The following is a 10,248-nucleotide window of genomic DNA, read 5'->3' as shown; positions in this document are numbered from 1 at the left end:
AGCATTTTAAAAGATTGTCTAACTGTCTTAAATACTAGCTTCATTGAACAAGAAATTAAGGATTTTATTCTAAAACTAAAACCCTGAAAACCAGCAGAAATAGACCGAGTCTTGAACGAGTATATTAAAAGTACTGCATGCATTTTTATGCCCCTATATGTCTCTTTGTTTAACAAGAGTCTGGGCTCTGGCGTTATCCCTGAAGACTGGGTGCCTGGTTTAATTGTGCCAATTTATAAGAGGAAAAGGTGACATCGGGGTTTATAACAATTACAGAAGCATCACACTTGTCTGGGTAAACTGTTCACAAATGTATTAAATGCAAGGTTATGTAAGTTCTGTGAGGATAATTCTGTCCAGAGGGAAACTCAGGCATCATTTAGAAGGAGTTACTCCACCATTGATCTTGAACACATGCTTGATTTGTCTGTTTTATTCTTTCACTGATTACAGTAAAGGTGTTTTATACAGTTTGGAAGGATGCACTCTGGTACAAACTGTAAAAATGTAAAAGCAGGTGTTAATAGTAAATTCCTGGATATGTATGTACAAAAGCATCAAATCGTGTATTTGTTAACAGTATCATTAGTTTATCATATGGTTTTTTGTGAGCCCAGCAGGAGTGAGACAGGGGTGAAAATTTATCACCACTGTTGTTTGCATTATTTATCAGCGACGTAGAGGACTATCTACTACAGAACTGCTGTCAGCCTATTCATTTCAATGACAGCGTGATAGATGGTTATATCCAGCATATGGTGCTGATGTATGCAGATGATACAATTATCACGTCTATTATAAAAGACGGGTTACACAAAGCGAGGGACCATATGTGTGATTTCTGTGAGAGATTAAAATTAAAGGTTAATAGTGACAGTTTTTGGTAAAGTTTGTATGCAATAGAGAAAATGTAGAGATTGTTCACTGCTTTAAATATCTCAGAGTCATTATGAATTATAATGGTTCATTTAAGAGCCATTATATCATTGAGGAGCCTCCCTGCAATGTTTGTGCCATTTTCTGTAAATGTAGTTATTTACCCCAGTTGTATACATGTGAACTGTGGAGGTTTGAATAATAGATATATTAGAAAAACTACATCTCAGATTTCTTAAGTAAACCCTTAAAGTTAAAATGACAACCTGCAATAATATAATGTAATGGAGTGGACAAAATATTAGGAACGCTTTTCAATGTAATGCACTCCAGTACACCACCACCACCACCCGCCACCACTTCAATAATAGACATAAAGAAGAATTATCCCATTTCTGACAATGTCATCAAAAACTAAAAATGTATAAGCTTCGTAAAAGTCGAATTTATGGCAGAGCTGCGGTGATGTACTGATGGTAAAGTTTGTCTGAAGTTTGCCTCATCAGCTAAATGTTCAGGCAAAACAAAAACTTTGGACACTTTCCCGCAGAGAGGAAGATTTTTCATCAGTAATATGAAATGAACCACGTTATGTTCATTCTGTGTGTGTGTGTGTGTGTGTGTGTGTGTGTGTGCGTGCGCTCCTCTTCTGTAACTGCTGCTGTCAATAATCCTCCAGCATGACAAACAAATCGCCTCCTGGGGAGAAACGGCGATGGATGTTTCTGGCCCGGCCGCAGTCATCAGTTCTGCTCTGCCACCTGACACAGCGACTCTGGAACAAATGGCGAACCTCCAACCAACAAGATGAAGAAAAAAAGAGGGAAAAACACTCTGTGGTCCGCTGCGTCTGACATGTCAGCGCTTTTCCCGGCAACGGTGCCTGTCAGTCACATGCACAGGAAGTGGAAAATGAGAGAGAAAAAAAAAAAGCGCCTTCATGAGCTTCGTAGAGAGATGTTTCGGCGAGCGGTGAGGGCGCTGTGGTCCGCGGGCAGCCGGCAGACTGCTGAGACGGCAGGAAAAAAAAGGAGGCCAGCTGAGGAGGAAGGTTGGGAGGAACACGACTCTGCCGCCACCGCCACCGCCGCCTGAATCCGCTGACCGAGCAAGGCTTTGAAATTAACGTTGATAAAGTAGGCCCCCCTCCCCTGCTTGTACAAAGCCCCGTGTGCTAAATCACAGCAGGGCAGGCTCGCTCGTCATCAGACTGAATGGGTGCAGCGGCCTACATGTTAAAAATATAGAGAGAGCTCCGGCGGGGCCATGGCCCCCCCCAACACACCTGCAGACTGAGGGAGCAGAGAGACGAGGCCTCTGAAAACCAACAAAACCTCAGAGAAGTGCAGGAACAGAAAGAAAAGCAGGTACTTCCAAATTAGCTACAAAAACATCCTAAACTCTCATACCGGCTTTAACATCTTGAAGCCATATTTTCCTTTTAAATTCAATCAAAAATCAATGTTGTGTGAAGTGCCACGGAGCAGACATGAAGGTTGGCCTTTTAATTAGCTTTTAGGAGAAACAGCCTGTGTACAAAAGGCTTTCACAGAGATCATCATGACTCACGAGTGTTGGATTGTCTGCTCTCCAGCAGCTTTTCAGCCTTATGTGCTGGCTGCAGGCGCACAAACAGTCGAACCCACACACTGACAACAAGGAAGGGAATGTCCACGACGAGGTTAGCTGTGCCAAAAAAGCAGAGAAAACTTTTAATTAAACATTTTACTGTACAAAAAGTGTCTCAGCTAAGTAGCTGTAATAAAAAAAACAAACAAAAAAACAGATAATTTCTTGTCAAATCTTCAAACACATACGTGACAATACTCTGTAGTTTTGCTGAGCAGATATTGAGTCTCAACTCCGACTGGTGGTCCAGCAACTGGGAAAATCTTTGGAATAAAGTTTACTGAACACAAAGTTTGTCCAGAAGAAACTAAACCGAAGAGAGAGAGAGAGAAAGAAAGTGAGGTTTAAAATAGAGGAAGTGGCAGCAAATATGTATTTAATTTACATACAGAAATCATGTCGTTGTCTCTGTCCTCAGCCTGGAGCATTTTCAGGTTTTCTCTGCTGTCGTGGAGGTCAAAGGTCAGATCAGGCTGGACCAGGAGCCGGTGACATCAGGACACTGGGTTCACCTGCTTCCCATAGATACATACGTCATGACATGATCTCAGTTATTCATCATGTAAATGTGCTTTGTGGACTTTCTGCTGAGCAGGCAGAGCATGATGTAAGAGCACAGAAACAGCTAACGGGTATTAATGATGTCAAGTACGGCAGGATATATCACCGCAGAGGCAAAGTCATAATCTTTCACTTCCACGAGGGACGGATTCAAACTCAGAAGGAGAAACAAGCAGAATGAAACCAACAGATGGTGAAATAGGTCAACGGTTCTTCACCGGTGTCAGAGCTGTTTAAATGTTGCTTTTTACCTAAACAGCGCGGCCTCATCAGCAATCAAGCCTCCGAACGAGGATATTAAACGAGCACCGCGTGTTTACATGGTTTGCAGCCCCCGCAGCAGCAGCAGCAGCAGCAGCAGCTTCTCTCCCATGGGGGCTAATAAAAGAAGAGGTGGGGGCTGAAGGAGAGGTGGGGAGGGGGCACCCAGTGGGGATAAACACGCCTTCGGGTGTGGGTGCACGTCGAGAGACACGGCGTGACCTTTACAGCGCTCGTTGATGAACGTCACCAGCTGAGAGTTTGCCCTTTTCCCACCTGTATCTGAAACCCCGTTGAAAATAATAATTCCCTTCTTCCCCCCCCCCCCCCCCCCCCCCCTCGCTCTCTCTCTCAGCGCATCGACTCGGCCGCGTTCTGCTGAGCCATTAGTGTAATGAAAGAAAGAATAATTCAAACCAAGTTATGCTGACTATACATTAGGAGACATTTACACACACACACACACTCACATTTATCAACAATCTGTTATAAGTCGTGTGTTTTTCTGTGTGAGAGTTGAGCAGTGCGCATCTTGCTGAATTGCATTCTCGCAGAGGTTTTTTTTTTTTATCACAGACCTCTGCATCCTGTTCGAAACTCTCAAAATAATGATCCGCAGCACTTTTTTTTGTCACTAGTGGCAGGTTTCACAAACATCTGTTAGGTTGCTTTCACACTCGACCGAAGACAAATCATGACGCGCCGTCGCTTTTTAGTCTGTTTTGTGTTCACACCTTCTTAAAACAAATTAACTAAAAGCTGTAAATCATTTGACTCACAAATGAATCTCACAAAGAAGAAGGTGGTTATGAGCGTTATTAGTCAAAACTGCAGCGTTAATGTTTTTAGTAACACCTGTTCCTTTCTTTCAAAATGTCTTCAAAAAGCCTTTTAGCATCTTTGGAGCCACACCTCCATACTAGACTAAGCTAACACGTACATGTTAAAGACAAACTACCTGGATGATCTGTCATTTTGACCAAATTAAGTGCTCTGACTCAACTTCCTGTCTACAATAGAAGTGGGGTTTGTTGACAGCTGCTGTTTGTGATCACCTCCCACCTGCATCTGCACATTTTCAAGTCTGTATTTATATTCTGGGGCTCTACTGGATTATCTTTGCACGATTTATAGTTTTAAAAAACTCCTTATTTATCTTATACTGGCCCTTCATGCAGCTCCTCGGTTCAGCCTCTGTCTGAAACAGGAAGTTTTAGCTCCTGTCTCTTTAAGGCCCTGCCTCCCGATGAGCCCACTCTGCTCTGATTGGTCATTTCCAGAAGATGGCCGACTTCCTCCAGCTAAGGAGGCTAAATAAACAAACGATAGTAGTCTGATTTCACTTCTTTTACATTCTTTCTTGTTCTTTACTCAAAAGTGATTGGACAACATGAACAATCAATGAAACAACTTCAGCAACAAAGACTATGGAACAGATGGCCATTTGTGGGCATGTGCAAACAATGTGACATCATCGCAAGGAGGAAGTAGAGGCAGCTTTGCAAATGGAGCGTTCAGAACAGGTTGAATCTCTGACTTTTGAGTTTCAGGGAGCAAACATTCATCTCAGATTTGGAACTTTAACCATGTTTAACATCTGACATTATATAAAATAACATAAAATTACAAATAGCATTATATATCACGTTTAAGAGACAAAATCATACATGGGACAAGTGCAAAAAGGGGACCATCTTCTGAAAACTAAGGAACAGATTGATCCACTTTTAGCTCGGCTGCATCAGAGGAAGAACAGAGAACTACCACTTACAGTATTTCTTCCTCTGACTCGGAGCCTTTTTTTTCTGCAAGCAGGTTTATTACATAAAAAGATACAGCTATACTGTATCATCTGAGATAACTCTGCAGCTCCTCAAGGCTTTACTCCACATCGAAGACTCACACTGAAGACGCCTTTACATTTACTTCAAGTGTCTTTTTATTGGCTTTAGTGTCCTGCATCATCACCTCCTGCAGCTCTTTTTGTCAAACACACCACGATCTCCTTCAAGCTGCTCGGTAACAAAAATCCCCGCTGGCATCCTCCACATCTCAGCATCCAAAGGTTCAATCTGCTCAAACACACACACACACACACACACACAAACACACATAAACACCTCCTCCCAATTGAAACCCAGCTGCCACGCATCAGTGATGGGCAGGTCAGCCGCGGCAACCGCAATGAAGGACAACATCATTAAGCTCGATATCAGTGGCGGCAAAGCAAACAGCCTGTCCACTGTCATCAGGGTGATGCATTGGCACTCGCCGCCAAGAGGACGTTTTAATTGTGTCCAAACAGGCACACACATGCTGACATGCAAACACACACACACACACACACCCTCCCAGGACCCCTGTGTGTGTGTGTGTGTGTGTGATGCTGCTGTTGGGTGTTTTGCAGAATAAACCTTTGTTTTGTGTGAGGCTGATGTTTTCATGCTATTGAACGCTCAGTCACACACACAATACATGTTGTCTGAGATCAATTCTGTGGTAACCTTGTACCGATGAACTTTCCCATGATGCATTTGGTGGCCTTTGCTGAATGGAGCCAAGAGATTGTATACATAATGACAGATGAGAGTATATCAAAAATGTTCTGACTATCAAATTAAGGCTGCAGTGAATGGCTGTTTTTACTATCAATCAATGTTATTTTTTTAGTTCAGGGATACTCAAGTACAGGTCTTAAAGGTCCACTTCACTAACAAAGACCACACCATTTGAACGGTATAAAAAGTAATTTTATTTGGATTGTCGAGGGGGTTCAGGATTGGATGATAGTGTAGTGTATGGTGGGCTAATTGGGGGTCGAGGAGAGGGATGAAGGGGGGGGGTGGATTGCCGGGGGGATAATTGGGAGCCAAAGGTTGGTCCGGGTCGCGTACGGTGGGATGATGAGGTCGAGGAGAGGGATGAAGGGGTGATGACCAGGAACCAAATGGGATCACAATGAAGCTGGAGCGTCTAGGAACCCGGTGGGCGGGCATGTCTCATGATCTCTCAGCTTCGTCATCCCCCCTGTGGTTCCTAGAATAGAACAAGAAGATTTATTTATGGAGCACCTGGTGGAAACCCAAGCGAACACGGAGAGAACATGCAAACTCCACACAGAAAGGACCTGGGACGGCCAGTATTCGAACCCAGGACCTTCTTGCTGTGAGGCATAAGTGCTAAACCACTGTGAGCCACCATGACGCCCATCTAGAGGGGAGAGAGGACAAAAATGAGGTTTGGGAGGGAGGAATGGGAGAGAAAGGGGTTAGACACACCTATATAGGTGTGCACAGGTGATTGAATTTAGTGAGAGAGAGGAGCGTGGTTTTGTTCCTGAACCTTAGTTTCCACCGCATCAAAGGTCCAGTAAGGGTGCATCACATGATGATATTTCAGTGCAAAAAGTCCAGGACTCTGTACATGAACAGCATTTCTGTATTAATGGGAGACGTGACACCTTTTTTCTGTAACAAAGACCTTAAACATGAGCATAAAAAGGTGTGATGGTCAGGTAGAGTGTTCATTAGTGAGGTCTTCACTGTGTTTATTGTTGAAAATGTTTGATTTTACAATTATTCTGCTGGAGTCTGGATATCAGGACTTCAACTGGTTCAGTTTTGTGGTTCTTACCTTTGTGTTATTTGGGATAGTTTGGTCAGAACAGGCATGTTTAGTGTCATAGTGGTGTTTTGTGTTCATACTCTTCATTATTCATTGCAAATCAAGCACAATGATCTCATACTTCCCTCCACATATTTTTCAGTCCAGTCATCATTAAATGCATGTTTTTTACTGTCTTTTTCTTTTATTTTGTATCTGAATGAAATGTTTGACATCAGACAACAACCTAACTACCTGCAGGCGGCTGAAGATGACAGGTGAGGTGATGTGATGGTAATGTGTTACTCTAAAACCGTCTGGGCCACAATGTGGTTAAATGTTGTTATTCAGTCCGGCTACAGACTGAAGTCTGCCTATTGAGTAGGTATACGTTAGTCTGTGACGTGTCAAAAATAATAACAAATGCTCTTTAAAGGATCAGAAAATCCAAAACAACTTAATCATTCTGTCCAACAGTCCAGAAACCCAAAGAGATTCAGTTTACAGTGATAAGAAATGGAAAAAAACTGCAAAACATGATCATGTTGGTATTTTTTTACTGGATATATTGTGTTATTAAATGTACACATGTAACCATCCAGAAATATGTCACCATTAAATATTAACTGAAATTTAAAAAAAACTACTTACTTTTTCTGTAAAGAAATAAAAAATAAAAACATTTTGGATGTATCTGTGAAAACAGCGTCTAAACGTCGAGCCTCTGAAAAAGAAAAGTCATTTCCTGTCAACCAACCAGTGTTTTGCTCAATTGATTGTTTCACCATTAACACAAATTACAATTATTTGCATATGTAATGCATCAGAGTAGCAATGAATGTATGTAAATAAAATAAATGTTTTTAGTAACATAATATGCATGTCATTAATTATTTTAAATTGTCTCCTAGAAATTACATTTATATTCTACTAATTTGCAACAGCAATGACATTTTGTAAGCAACATAATGCCACCCGGATTTGTCAAAAATAATGCAGAAATATTGTTAATTAACGTATCTGGCAGGTTGCAAGATATTGATACTGAACATATCTGCACAATCTTTCCTCAAAGACCAAATGTATTAAGACATATATAAATACTCTGCTTGGAACAATGTGTGTCTAATATGGTTTTTTCCACAAAAAAAGTACAATATTCCTGTTAAATCCTTTAAATGGCATCTACTCCTTCACCCTCATTGACGAATGTAAAAACAGCTTTCTGTGAGCAGCTAAGTGAAGCTTAAACATCTGTCTGTAGGAACAAGAAGAAGAAGAACACATGTTGGAGTGGAATCTTTAAATAAAGTGATGGTGTTGCCTAAAACCACAAACAGGTCTGAGGATGAAAACCTCAGTCCCTGGTGTCAAAACCTGCACTATTTTATGTCTACCATCCACCCCGACCCCTATATGAGAACGACCTTTTCCTCAAGACATAACTGGCAAAGTTGCAGTATAGGGGGGTTGTTAGTTTTCCAAATAGATGTTGGACATGTGTAAATTTTGGCTCGATGGAGGAGGAGGTCAGAAAAATCAGTAAGGGTCATCCTCATAGCATCAACATAAAGTATAAAGCTGTCGAGATGTATGAACACACTCTTGAAGCTGCAGAGTTCATCTCAGTCATGTCAAAGTGTCTTTAAATAACTGCCAATTTGTAAACCCAGAAGAAAAAAACCACCTTTCTATCAAATGATCAAGTTCATTGGTAAATTGGACGGGTCAAGAATCCAAATTAGATCAAAGCCATGAGCTTTTCAGACTATCTAAAGCACTTTATTTGGAGACCAAGGTGAAAGTGAGCACATCTGAACTGTTGTTAATAATCCCACATGGCTTTGATTTAATAAGACTGACTAACCTGGAGGTTTGTTTCCAGCCTTTCTGATAGTCTGACTGCTTCTGTTTCTTGACCCGTCAGACTTTTTTTTAGTGATGTCACCGTGTTTCCAGATCTCAGTGACCAACTTTATGAATAGGATGTTATTACTGATAGAAATGATGGACAAAATATGAAAATGGGGACGCAAGTTGTGACAAATAGAATCATTCTTTTGAAAAACACAATATCAGCTGATATATCAGTATCAGTGTATACTGTCAACGAATGAAAAGATATGTTTTGAGACAGAGTAGTGAAGGGAATATATTTAAACTGTAAGACGTCCAAATTAAATGACCAAATATGCGGTTCGACCATGTGACTCCAGGACGACACATAGGAGCGTTTTCTGATGTGGCGCCCCCTGTCGGCAGTAATCGGCAGGTCAACGTCATTTGTCACACGTCACTGTTAAAAGATAATGTCTGTAATGATGTTTTATGATGCGACAACACAGTGGTTAAGGTCTGGTTTCCAAATAGATGTTGGACATGTGTAAATTTTGGCTCGATGGAGAAGGAGGTCAGAAAAATCAGTAAGGGTCATCCTCATAGCATCAACATAAAGTATAAAGCTGTCGAGATGTATGAACACACTCTTGAAGCTGCAGAGTTCATCTCAGTCATGTCAAAGTGTCTTTAAATAACTGCCAATTTGTAAACCCAGAAGAAAAAAACCACCTTTCTATCAAATGATCAAGTTCATTGGTAAATTGGACGGGTCAAGAATCCAAATTAGATCAAAGCCATGAGCTTTTCAGACTATCTAAAGCACTTTATTTGGAGACCAAGGTGAAAGTGAGCACATCTGAACTGTTGTTAATAATCCCACATGGCTTTGATTTAATAAGACTGACTAACCTGGAGGTTTGTTTCCAGCCTTTCTGATAGTCTGACTGCTTCTGTTTCTTGACCCGTCAGACTTTTTTTTAGTGATGTCACCGTGTTTCCAGATCTCAGTAACCAACTAGATGAACAGGATGTTATTACTGATAGAAATGATGGACAAAATATGAAAATGGGGACGCAAGTTGTGACAAATAGAATTATTCTTTTGAAAAACACAATATCAGCTGATATATCAGTATCAGTGTATACTGTCAACGAATGAAAAGATATGTTTTGAGACAGAGTAGTGAAGGGAATATATTTAAACTGTAAGACGTCCAAATTAAATGACCAAATATGCGGTTCGACCATGTGACTCCAGGACGACACATAGGAGCGTTTTCTGATGTGGCGCCCCCTGTCGGCAGTAATCGGCAGGTCAACGTCATTTGTCACACGTCACTGTTAAAAGATAATGTCTGTAATGATGTTTTATGATGCGACAACACAGTGGTTAAGGTCTGGTTTCCAAATAGATGTTGGACATGTGTAAATTTTGGCTCGATGGAGAAGGAGGTCAGAAAAATCAGTAAGGGTCATCCT

Source organism: Thunnus albacares, chromosome 10 (assembly GCF_914725855.1).
Source record: "Thunnus albacares chromosome 10, fThuAlb1.1, whole genome shotgun sequence".
Classification (NCBI taxonomy): domain Eukaryota; kingdom Metazoa; phylum Chordata; class Actinopteri; order Scombriformes; family Scombridae; genus Thunnus; species Thunnus albacares.
The sequence above is the reverse complement of the archived record's forward strand: the minus strand, read 5'-3'. Positions refer to the sequence as shown.